The sequence below is a fragment of the Lutra lutra genome, chromosome 11, assembly GCF_902655055.1.
Source record: "Lutra lutra chromosome 11, mLutLut1.2, whole genome shotgun sequence".
Taxonomy (NCBI): Eukaryota; Metazoa; Chordata; class Mammalia; order Carnivora; family Mustelidae; genus Lutra; species Lutra lutra.
This window is the reverse complement of record NC_062288.1, coordinates 27045500-27058047: the sequence shown is the minus strand read 5'-3', so window position 1 is coordinate 27058047 and position 12548 is coordinate 27045500. Positions and strand designations below refer to the sequence as shown.

The 12548-nt window shown below is 39.1% G+C and overlaps 1 protein-coding gene across 9 annotated transcripts in view; it reads left to right on the top strand.

Moving 5' to 3' along the window:
* CACNA2D1 (calcium voltage-gated channel auxiliary subunit alpha2delta 1) overlaps positions 1–12548 on the top strand; it is a 506784-nt gene that overhangs the window by 26649 nt on the left and 467587 nt on the right. Inside the window, exon 1 of one of the 9 annotated variants that reach the window (XM_047694241.1) lies at positions 6958–7072. The exons of the other annotated variants lie outside the window; for them this stretch is intronic. The gene's annotated coding sequence lies outside the window, so the exon portion shown is untranslated. Of the gene's footprint in view, positions 1–6957; positions 7073–12548 lie in introns of those variants that run through there. 9 annotated transcript variants of the gene reach the window in all.

Below are 12548 nucleotides of genomic sequence, written 5' to 3'. Positions count from 1 at the left end.
ACTGGGTGTTATATGTAAGGGAGGAATCACTAAATTCTAGTCCTTAAACCAGTATTATACTATACTATACTATAATATAATATATTAATTATATAATAATATAATATAATATAATAGTATAATATGTATATATACTATATACGTCTTTGAAGTTTTTTTTTTAAAGATTTTATTTATTTATTTGTCAGAGAGATAGAGTACAGGCAGGCAGAGTGGTAGGTAGAGGCAGAGGGAGAAGCAGGCTCCCTGCGGAGCAAGGAGCCCGACGTGGGACTCGATCCCAGGACCCTGAGATCATGACCTGAGCCAAAGGCAGCCGCTTAACCGACTGAGCCACCCAGGCATCCCCATCTTTGAAGTTTTAAATTGGTTAGGATTAGGTCATACTGGATAGTCTATATCCATATAAGCAGGGACAACTTGGACCCCAGCACATATGGCAACTGCCAGACACTAATTCAGACACCATCACCATGTCTGAGCAGCTCTGTAGGGAAGCTCATGACATTGCCTTCAATTATTTAAAGCCTGGTACATCATACTTGTCATCATATACCACAGTTGCTGCTATAGTTTCATTTTCAATATGGCATCATTAAAAATAATTACTTTAGAACATTTGGTTATAAATACTTTCTCTATTTATACTCCTGGACAAATGATCTTTTACTGGGTATGTGCCCCATACCCTACAAACACATACCCATCTACCTTGCTTTTCTTCTGGATATTTTTTCTCTTGTAAGAAAATACAGATTGATAAGCCCAGTATTCCCAAAGATAAGGCGCAGGGCATTTAAAGCTAAAAGAAAAAATTTAAAGTCTTAGGAAGCATAGGTTTCTAGAACCTATGTGGTGGGTAGGACTCATGCATAACCTATTGGCTAGAATGAAGATAGGTGCAATGTAGCTTGTCTCTTAGGTTTTAAACTTTTTTTTTTTTTTTTAGATTTTATTTATTTATTTAACAGAGAGAGAGAGAGAAAGAGAGAGAGAGAGAGAGATCACGAGTAGGCAGAGAGGCAGGCAGTGGGGAGGGAGAAGCAGACTCCCCGCTGAGCAGAGATTTTTTTTCCCAATGTGGGGCGTGATCCTAGGACCCTGAGATCGTGACCTGAGCTGAAGGCAGAGGCTTAACCCACTGAGCCACCCAGGCACCCCGTCTCTTAGGTTTTAAAGGCAAATATTCCAGGTAATTTCATGCAGCTCCCACACTTCATGTCTAGGGAGGTTTTTTGAGTATTCGCTTACAGAGACAGACATATCTGATGTTTTGTCCTGTGCTGCTCTCTGGCATAACACCAATGGATCTGCTCCAGGTTTGGAAAAATGTGTGATGGGTAAACAGGATGAATCTTGCCAAATAGTCTTTTCAAGAAATAAAGACAATCCTTAGGCTTTTAAAGATATGTTTAATGAAAAATAAAAGGAAGCCAATTTTGAACATCTTTTTTTTTCTTCTAAAATAATGTGATAACAGTACCTTCTACTTTGGGACATTTTAAGTTAGAATAGTATGAATTGGTTGACATGTACATTTTTTTTTAAGATTTTATTTATTTATTAGACAGAAAGATCACAAGTAGGCAGAGAGGCAGGCAGAGTGAGAGGAGGAAATAGGCTCCCCGCCGAGCAGAGAGCCCGATGTGGGGCTCCATCCAAGGACCTTGGGATCATGACCTGAGCTGAAGGCAGAGGCTTTAACCCACTGAGCCACCCAGGCACCCCTGACATGTACATTTTAAGAATGCTAATGATGTGATTATAAATATAAATGGGTAGCCATAACCAGTGCATTAAATACAGAGTTTCTCAGAGGCATACAGCCCCAGGATGTATACTCTTCTAGAATCAGAGGTCAGGGTCACATTGAGGTTTTAGCGCTAGAACTATGTTCTATTTCTTTCTTTCTTTTTTTTTTTTTTTAATATTTTATTTATTTATTTGACAGACAGAGATCACAAGTAGGCAGAGAGGCAGGCAGAGAGAGAGGAGGAAGCAGGCTTCCCACTGAGCAGAGAGCCCGATGCGGGGCTCGATCCCAGGACCCTGGGATCATGACCTGAGCCGAAGGCAGAGGCTTTAACCCACTGAGCCACCCAGGCGCCCCAAACTATGTTCTATTTCTTGAAGAGAAAAATGTTTACAGTAAACATACCAGACACCTACACCTTCCCAGAAAGCATAACAATCACTTGTAGGCTGAATCTGTCCTGGGTGTGCTCTCTTTCAGGACCTGACCCTGTTTCCCCGCCTGGCCTCCCTGGCTAGAATGTGTGATATCTGCTTATAACACTCATCGCCACTCTTGCTTCTCACAAATTAATACTCAAATTTCACTGTCTGGAGTTCTGTGTAGTAGGTCTCCTCAGTATTTTTCTTGCTTTGTTCGATGCTTCCTTCCACCAGGGTGTAGGATCTTTTGTGATTTTGGTCTTTGTGCTAGGCGTGGGTCCATAAGTCCAGTGGGCGATGTCTTATTCTCCATTTCCTGGGCAGTAAAATGCTTTCACATACTCTTTCGTAGTGAGCTCACTGTGCTGTGACATTCAGGTGAGGTAGTGTCAATGTGACTACTTTGAGAACTATGAAGCTCAACATTGATAAGTGATGTTAGGCTATTCATTTTCCTCACTGAGCCAGGATGTTGGATTTGCAGAATATTAAATTCACCACTAACATTGGTCACTGGACTCTATTTCACTATCTAGCTTTTTCTGAGCTTACCTTATCTTGGAAATGCAGTTTAGACAGCAGTATTTATATGCTGTGATTTTTTTTTTTTTAAAGATTTTATTTATTTATTTGACAGAGAGAGATCACAAGTAGAGAGGCAGGCAGAGAGAGAGAGAGAGGGAAGCAGGCTCCCTGCTGAGCAGAGAGCCCGATGCGGGACTTGATCCCAGGACCCTGAGATCATGACCTGAGCCGAAGGCAGCTGCTTAACCCACTGAGCCACCCAGGCGCCCCTATATGCTATAATTTAAAATTGTAACCATGTTACAATTATATCTTGGTTTATCGTTCCAGTATTTTACGAGTTGAGATTCTGGCAGATGGATTGGGCGAAAGTAAGTTGTAAATGTTATTCATGATAATATATCCTCCTTAATAAAATAATTTGTGTATTATCATCCCATGTATATATATGTATATAATATACATGTATATGCTATGTATACATATTTACTCAGTAATACAGTCTATGCAGTAATTTAGTAAACACTGCCAGGCAGTATATTAGTCCCTGAACAAACAAAGTCAGTAGAATAAGAGCATACCTTAGATAATTTATAAGATAATAATATATTATATATGTAATACATTATATATATATAATATAAGCAATATTTAATATTTATTAAGTATTTTCATCTGCTATCTTTTTTTTTTTTTGTTAGATTTTATTTATTTATTTTTTTTGAAATAGAGATTCAGAGCACAAGCAAGGGGAATGGCAGAGGGAGAGGGAGAGGGAGAAGCAGGCTCCCCGCTAGCAGGGAGCCCCATGCAGGGCTCAATCCCAGGACCCTGAGATCATGACCTGAGTCGAAGGCAGACGTTTAACTGACTGATCCACCCAGGCACCCCTTTATCATCTGCTTTATTTATTAAATAAATAAAATTTACTTATTAATAAAATAAATAAATTTACTTATTAAAATTTTCTTCTAAATTATTTTAAGTTTACAAGTATTTTGATTGTAATCAGAAAGTAGTATGAAGTTTTTCCATGAAGTATAAATAATAGAACAAGCTCCATTTCTCTTCCTAAGAAATAACGAGGCTTTAGAGCCACACTACATCAGCCATTGTCCCAGAGCCCCTTTAGAAAGTTGTTGGTAAGAAGTATGAGACCCATGCGGCCAGGCATAGATGAGAAGACCTCTGATCAGCCAGTTCTCTGTCCAGGCCTGAAAATGCAGGCACATCACTTCTCTGGCTGAGAAATCAGGGCATGAGTGGAAATAAACTTGCTCATGACCCATTTTTCTTTGGATAAATGTTCAATGTTATGGAGCAAAAATTAAATAAGTCAATACAAAGTTCCTTTAGCTCAGATATGAAAGTGGTTCTCCAGTTAAATTATAAAAGATAAAAAGTGAATGGCTAGGGGCACCTGGGTGGCTCAGTGGGTTAAAGCCTCTGCCTTCAGCTCAGGTCACGATCCCAGGTTCCTCTCAGCTCAGCGGGGAGCCTGTTTCCTCCTTTCTCTCTGCCTGTCTCTCTGCCTACTTGTGATCTCTGTCAAATAAATAAATAAAATCTTTAAAAAAAAAAAAAGTGAGTGGCTAAGAAAAGCCCAATTAAGAATCTCTCAGAAAAGTTACCCAGAAGAGTTAAGGGCTGTCTGTTTAGTTTGTTTTAACAGATACAAATACATATGCAGATGAATTAAAATAATATCTTTTTAATTTGTAAGATAAAATGACTATGGTTAAAATAATTTAGTAAAAAAATACCTCACTTTTAGCAAACTGTTAATACTTGAGTGGTTCATAAGCATTTTAGAGCTTTTTTGTCTCCTTTTACGTCTTTGAACAACTTGCGAAATATTTAATTCTGAATTTAAGAGTGTTTTGAAAATCTCAAGGGAGACATATAATGTTTACTCTAAATAGACCTTTTGAATTTCAAGTATTCCTTTTAGCACAGGTTCTGTGTAATTTTCCACAGTTATACCAAGAATTGATGACTTCTGGTCTGAAGAGTAAGTTGAGGAGCAATTCAGTATGTATTTCAAAAATAAAACTAGTGCTCACTGGGAGATTAACAATTGATTTCTTTCTAAATCAAAAGAAATGGTTGAAACAGTTACCTGCACAGATAACTTCAAACGCAAACGCAGACATGTAATTGAAGCCGAGAGCCATCTCTGGGGAGGCTGATCAAGGCCCAGAGGCAGTGCCTGTGAAATGAGGCCAGTGTTTTGATTCAAGTTTACTTTTTAAAATTACTTCTTCTCTGTTCAGTGACACTTAGGAGGGTGATAACTCAATTACATTGTTTGAGATTTAGGTAAAGAGATAATAATTAACACTGACCTAGGATTTGGGGACATTTTCAAATATAGATTGTGTGTGTGTGTGTGTGTGTCTGTGTGACAGAGAGAGAGAGAGAGAGAGAATGATTGAATGAATGAGAAAATGTTTTGGCCTGAGGTGAGTAGATGGACATCTTGAGCAACTTTCAATTTCTATGCAGTTTTTTCAATTTTTTTCTCAAATTTAGACGTCTCTTGTGTATGTCTGTTATGGGAAATATACCAAAATGCAGAAGTTCCTCCAGTGAGGTTTATGATTCAGGAAAAAAAAAAAAAAATTCCCCAAGATTACTCCTACCCCTGTTAGCTCCTCTGAACTATATGCCAGAAAAATTGGTAAAGGCAAGGTGTCCACATACCTACAAGAAAAAAAAAAAAGACTTTAAGATTTCGGATTCTTGGATATAAATGTTGTGCCTATTGAAGAACATCAGCAACATTTGAAATCGTATTGCCTCTTGATGTTTTCATCATCGGCTGCTTATATATAACCATGGCTGCTAGCATTTATTAAGTGCTGGGTTCCAGGCAGTATGCTAATGTTTTACTTATATTACCTTATTTAATTCTGACCTTAACCTTATAAAATAGGGGTAGACATTATGTTCTGTTTTTATAAGCGAAGAAGAAACTGGTTTTAAGCAATCAAATGTCCTTTCCTGGACTACAGAGATAGGAATAGTGAGACAGGGATATGCCTCTGATCTGTGGGATTCTACACTGGCTGTCTCTCACAACACTATATTGCCTTCTCAGGCAGAACGGCTTGGGTTCACAGGCATTTAAAAATAGCATTTAAGGGGTGCCTGGGTGGCTCAGTCAATTAAACATCGTACTCTTGATTTCAGCTCAGCTCATGGTCTCAGGTAATGAGGTTGAGCCCTGCACTGGGCTTGTGCTGAGTGTAGAGCCTGCTTGAGATTCTCTCTTTTCCTCTGCCCCTCCCTTGCTCTCTTTCTCTCTCTTAAGAAAAAAAAAATAAGGATGACCTGGGATGCCTGGGTGGCTCAGTCAGTTGAACATCTGCCTTTTGCTCAGATCATGATCCCAAGGTCCTGGGATTGAGCCCCGAATCGGGCTCCTTGCTCAGGGGGAAGCCTGCTTCTCCCTCTCCCACTCCCCATGCTTGTGTTCCCTCTCTCACCGTATCCCTCTCTGTCAAATAAAATCTTAAAACACCTAAAATAAGGATGACCTTATTTGAGTCATTAAATATTATTTATTAATATTTTAACATTATATATTAATAACTACTATTATATAATTATATCAGTATAGAGTTACCATAATAATATATAACTATTATATATAATTATATGGTATTAATGTTATATAGAATATTATTAATAGTATTGGGAAGTCTATAGTTTTTCTTTCTCTAAGTCAGTGATTTTTAAATGGAGAACATTTAAACTGCTGTTTCTCTGGATAAATTAATGATTCTTTTAACTCTTGCTTCTTAGAGATGAGTCCCCAAAAGAATACATAAAGTATTAATGGAATAAACATTTTCCAGAATAATACATGTGAAAGAAATCTTCAAAGTAAATTGGGCAAATGCATATCAAAGACGCTTCTTTCAGAATGTAATCCTACGAGAGCAGTCTTGAAAGATTAGAAAAGATTCTCTTTACGATTATGAATTTGAAGCAGCTGGAATGAATTCAGCCCTGATAAACACAACTGAGGATCATTTTTGAAAGTGAGGGATGGAGAAAGTTAAGAGACTCATCGCTCGGGACTGAGGTCACCTGCTTCGAACCAGACTAAAATAGAAGAGAACAAGTGTTAAGCATTCATTCTGCCTTCTCCATGCCTTTCTAGCTTTATTTTTAGAGCTCTGTGAAGGGCAGTCTGGAGCATTGTTTGCCCTGATGTGCCTGCCTGCTCAGTCAGACTCGCCCTCTCTCTTGCAGTCTTTGCCTCGCTTGACAGGTGTGAGGGACTTCCTGACTGTCACAGGCCAGGCACCTGGGTCAGCCACCCTGATGTAGCTTGCTTCTTCCATCCACTGAGCTCATAAGAGAGGTAATTTTTCTACTGCCTGTTACCATGTATGGGTTCTTTCTTTTTTTTAAATTTTATTTATTTATTTGATAGAGATAGATCACAGGTGGGCAGAGAGGCAGGCAGAGAGAGAGGGGAAGCAGGCCCCCAGCTTAGCAGAGAGCCCCATGTGGGACTCGATCCCAGGACCCTGGGATCATGACCTGAGCCGAAGGCAGCGGCTTAATCCACTGAGCCACCCAGGCGCCCCGTATGGGTTATTTCTTAAGATGAAGGCAATCAGAATGAAAGGGGGTTGGATAGATAGTGGTACAGGAGTGATTAAAAAATACCTAATAAAGAGCGGATTAAACTGCTGTGATATATTGATTCATAGGGAGAGGACTGAAAAAGAATATTTCGGGTTCTCCCTTATAATAGCTAAGCTCTCATAAATGTCCCAAACCACACAAACATACTATTTTTTTTTTTTTGGTGTAATAAAAGCAGACAGAGCCCATTTTTTTTTCTTACTAAAATTGTGCATGTGTGTAATCATAAGAACCCTTATTTAGCAATTTATCCAGAGCATGTTCTTTACTCAAGAAAAAGTAGAAGTAGCAATTTAAAAGGTATTGTTAAGAGCCACAGTTTCAATTACTTAAAAATTTAAAACCCAGAAAACAATAGTGAGCAGGAGAGATCTGAGGCAATCAGTTTCTCAGGAACTGTCAGCAGGCATGCTGTTCGTTGAAATGAGAGAGATCTAGTGGTTTTATAGCACAGATACACATTTGAATCACTTGGGAAGTTTTCAGAAATTACCAACGCTTAGGTCCTACCCTAGAGACTTTGATAATTGGTTTGGCATTGGTATTTTTAAAAAATTTCCTCAGATGATTTTATTGTGTAGCCATGGCTGAAAACCACGAACTTCGTGAACACAACAGCAGTTAGTTCTGCTCCTGCTGATACATACGTTATCTGGAATTCCACATTCCACCACTTCGTGTGTCTGTTTCTTGTAGTAAGAGCTATTAGGAGAGATAACGTCTATTAAACACTGGACAGCTCTGTGAGGTGCATTCAGAAGTATATACATCTGGTTAGATAGGATTTACATAACTTGCAGAAAATAACCTATTTTAAAGTATACTAGCATTAATTTAAAAAGTCTCAAGGCTTTCATTACTCAGTAAGGTATGATATTCGTTTAATATCTGCTATGTAGGAGGCTGATGGAGAGAGACTGAGGGATTTGGCATTTTGTTTGTTCTCAAGGAATTTATGTGTGATTAGGGGGAGCTAATAGATAGAATTTAAGAAATAATTAACCTTCCAAAGCTATGTGTGCTTCTCAGCAACGGACAACAGTGTTGTACTGAATGTAGAAAGAGTACTGTCTCTGGGCTCGTGTTGGTCATAGACAGTTCACAGGAGGTGGTGTGTCGCTTGCAAAGTTTACCAGATGTCAGTTTGTAGTCCTCCCCACTACAGCTTTTCTTTTAAAATTTCAGTCCCTACTTTAGAAGTGCTGAGGTCACATCACTGGCTCAGACCTCTTTATAGTCTTTGCCCTGTAGACAGATTTTCTTCATTGCAGCACATTGTCTTGGGACCATCCTTAATTAGCTGATTATGCCTCTTGTTTACAACTGCTTGATCCTTGAATATGATGTTTGTCTCAGAGCAGGGTAGGTCTTGAGATGGCCTTCACAGAATGAGTGGAACATAGGTGCCAGGATTGTACGTTGAATTTTCCCACTTCAGGTTAGTGCAAAGGTAAACAGTATATCTGATTGAAAAAGGAAAGTTACAGTAGTAGTGGATAGAGTTTGTACAATTTATCTTCTGTGTGCCCCGTCGGCTAAGTGCATTTTTGTTATTATCTTACGTTTATAGCTTCTGTCAGGTATGAGTTACTTTTATTTAGTAAAAAAACAAAAAACAAAAAACAACCCCCCCAAAGAGTTTATAATGTTACACATTAATAAGTCATCAAGTTAAAATTCAAACATAGTCCAGAACCTGTTCTGATACCAGAATCACTGTTCTCTGCGCTCTGCTGTGCTGCCTGCTACAAAGAAATCATGGGAAGGGACAAAAGGAAGTGTGAGAAAGAGGATGGACTGAATACTGGTCTGAAGAATGGATTTCATCCTGATGGAAGGGGAGAGCCATTGAGGATATTTGAAAAGGGAATATATTTTTGGAATTTTGGAACATTGATATGGCAGAGATACATAGATTATATCAGTTCGGTAAAAATGCTTATTCATTAAAAAAAATTTATTGACTACATATTGTATTCTCCACAGTAGCTAACCCCTGGGAGCAGAGCTGTGTTAATGAGTGCTTTTAATCTAGAACTCTTACACTTTGGAGATAGAATTATGATACGGCATCTGCCCTTTCATATCCTGTTGTTGAACCAGCCTATTGGGTAATTGCGTTACGAAACTCAGGTCCTTCGACCCAGCAACGGTAGGAACGAGGCTGGACCCCAAATGTACAAACACACTTAAGGCTTTCCTGGGGCAATAGCTAGAGCTGAAGCGGGGGGCACAGTCGTGGGTGGAGTGTCAGACTGGCTGCCCGAACAGTGGTCAGGCAGTTTGAACGGGGTGGAGGTGGGGAACGAGGGGTGTGTTAAGCAGGCTGGGGCAAGAGAATATGGGAAGTTGGCTGCACAGGTGAAGTTGATAGAACATGAGTCTTCATACATTGTATGTTTCGTTTGCATGTTAAAGCTCCACCCCTGGGTGTGATTCTTAGTATAATGAGGGGAAAATTTGGTGGAAGTTTAGCACCGGAGTCCATCTTGGGCACAGATTGGTTTGGTGTGGATCCCCCAGTCTTTGTAGTAAGCATCCCCTTTTCAGGAAGCATCCTCCTTCTGCATTCCTGTGAGATATTCTACTCAAGAGGAATAGGGTTTTAGCTTTTTTTTTCTTTTTTTCTTTTTTTATGAAGTCCACCAAAGAATGCTGGACTTTGCAGTCTGTGTTGAGGGGACCCAAGTGCAGTCCCTGTTCTGTCTCTGTTGGGTCCTTGTTGGTGTTTCTTTTTTGTACATGCAGCTGCGATAATGATGGATTCTTGGGGAAGAAAGCTACCTAGACATCACCAAGGCTTTTGGTGATGCCTCATCCGCATGATCTCAGCTTAAGGGAATGAAGAAATGGAAGTGAAGGATGGGGAGAAGAAATAATAGAAAGGAAGAGTGGGCAGAATTTGGTTCCATGAAATAGTGAGAAAAGCTGGGAGCAGTCAGAGATTGTATCAGAAGTATTGGTCTGAGTGACATTTTTAAATTTCCTATCTACTCACATAAAGCTGCCAACATGGAAAAGAGTGAGCATTTACAGTATTTTTCTGCCTTCTACTTTTTGTCTGTGTTCTTTAAACCTTTATGTTTTGCTTTACACAAACTTTTTAAAAAATGGTTCTGTCACCATGAGTTAATATGTAGCATGTTGTGACATCCTAGTTAGTGTTCCAAATGTTACTTTGAAGTGTGGAAATAAGTTCATCTCATTGTACACATCATTCTTTTTATGGAACGTTTGATATGTGGGACTGTGAGAGATACCACTGTTGGCATGTTTCTTTATAGCTGTAAAGAGAATTCACATTGGAGAGGTTATGAAAGAGGGACTCTGTAAAGCAAGGGAAAAGCAATTTATTTATTAAAATGATATTTTTTTAAGTGGCAAAGAGCTAATGGTTCACTAAGTTTGACCAACATGTTTTGGAACTCTTTTTCTTTTTAAAGATTATACGTATTTATTTATTTTAAGAGCTCATGTGCAGGTATGGGATGAGGGGCAGAAGGGAGAGAGAGGGAGAATGTCAAGCAGACTCCATCCTGAGCATGGAGCTCGTCTTGGGGCTCGATTTCACAACCCTGAGATCATGGCCTGAGCTGTAACCTAGAGTTGGATGCTTAACCAACGGAACCACTCAGGTAACCCTGAATTGTCTTTCTTGATGGCTGGCACTCCTTGAAGAAAAGCGACCTATTATTAAGGGTCAATGTTATGGCCAGAACACAGAGTAAAACCGACCTTAATAAGCATTGAACCCTCTTCCTGGGCTTTCTTACTGCCATGCTCTGATGGGGCATTAGAGAAGACCATGAAGTTGTTTCCAAGGAATCCTCAAAGCCCTATGGGCACCAAACATTATGGCCTAGACATGGAAACTGTCTTATTCATAATAATTTTTGCTGTTCCTCAGTTCTTTGTCAGTGCTCTTATTATTAACAAATTATATTTGGGCCTATGCACTTCATTTATTTTTTTTGTTAAAAGAAATCTTCATTTAAAAATTTAAGCCAGCTGTGACAACATGGATGGACTGTGAGGATGTTATGACAAGTGAAATGTCAGGCAGAGAGAAACAGATACCATAGGATCTCACAGACGTGCGGGATCTAGACAACAAAACAAATGGACAAACCAGACAGAACTCATGTGTATGGAGAACAGAGTGGTGGTCGCCAGGGGGAGACGAGTGAGGGTGGGTCGGTGAATGCCCTGTAGGATTCAGGAGGTATAGACTTCCTGTGGTGAGGTAAGTGGGTCTGGGGATGTGGTCACGAGCCGCAGTGTGGTTACTATAGTCAAAGGATTGTAGTGGATTTTTGCAGGTTGCTGGGAGAATGGATCTTCCAAGTTCTCATGGCAAGGAAAAAGAGTCTCCTTGTTACTTTTTATGGTGACGGATGGTGACTAGATTTATTGTGGTGATTGTTTTGCAGTATATACAAGTGTGAAATCATGACGTTGTATACCTGAAGCTGTCTGTGTTGTGCATCAACTATATCTCAACTCAACACATTTTAGTGGGCCTTGCTTTCAGTCATTTTTGTGGCATGCGTGCAGATAGTTACAAAAATTTAGTTAAGTGAATTAAAACAATAACAGTCTTTCAGTATTTGGGGGAGGTAGGAAGTATACATCTAATAGAGGTACAGAAATATTATGAGCTATTTTGTGCACAGTTATTTTACTTATCTCTGTCTAAAATAAACGTACTCAAATATGGATGTCATTCCCATTTCCCATTGCCTCTTTGAATTTCGAATATATTCTCATAGCTCTGGCAATGTAAGCTCACACACCTGGTAAGTGTGGTCACTTGTGTGGCAGGCAGAGCCCTCAGAAAACACTGGAACAAAGAGTTGAAGACAACTGTCAGGCAGCTGTTAAGTTAAGCTCTGCTGAAGTTCTGTGTCTGCCAATCCCCAACTTCAATTGGACAGAAGACATTTACCACCAACGGATCTGAGTTCTTGGCCTCTTTATAATTTTTTTTTAGGGAGTTAATAAGCATATTTGATTATTGAGATTTGTTTTTACGTATCTAGGCCTATCCGTTGAAATTACTTAAACATTACTGTTGATGCAGTATAATTATTGAATTTAAAGAATAATAATAATTACCTGGATAAAATTGAAAAGAAATAAGAAAGTCTAAAAATAACAAAAGGGTGAGAAAAAAAGAAAGAAAGATC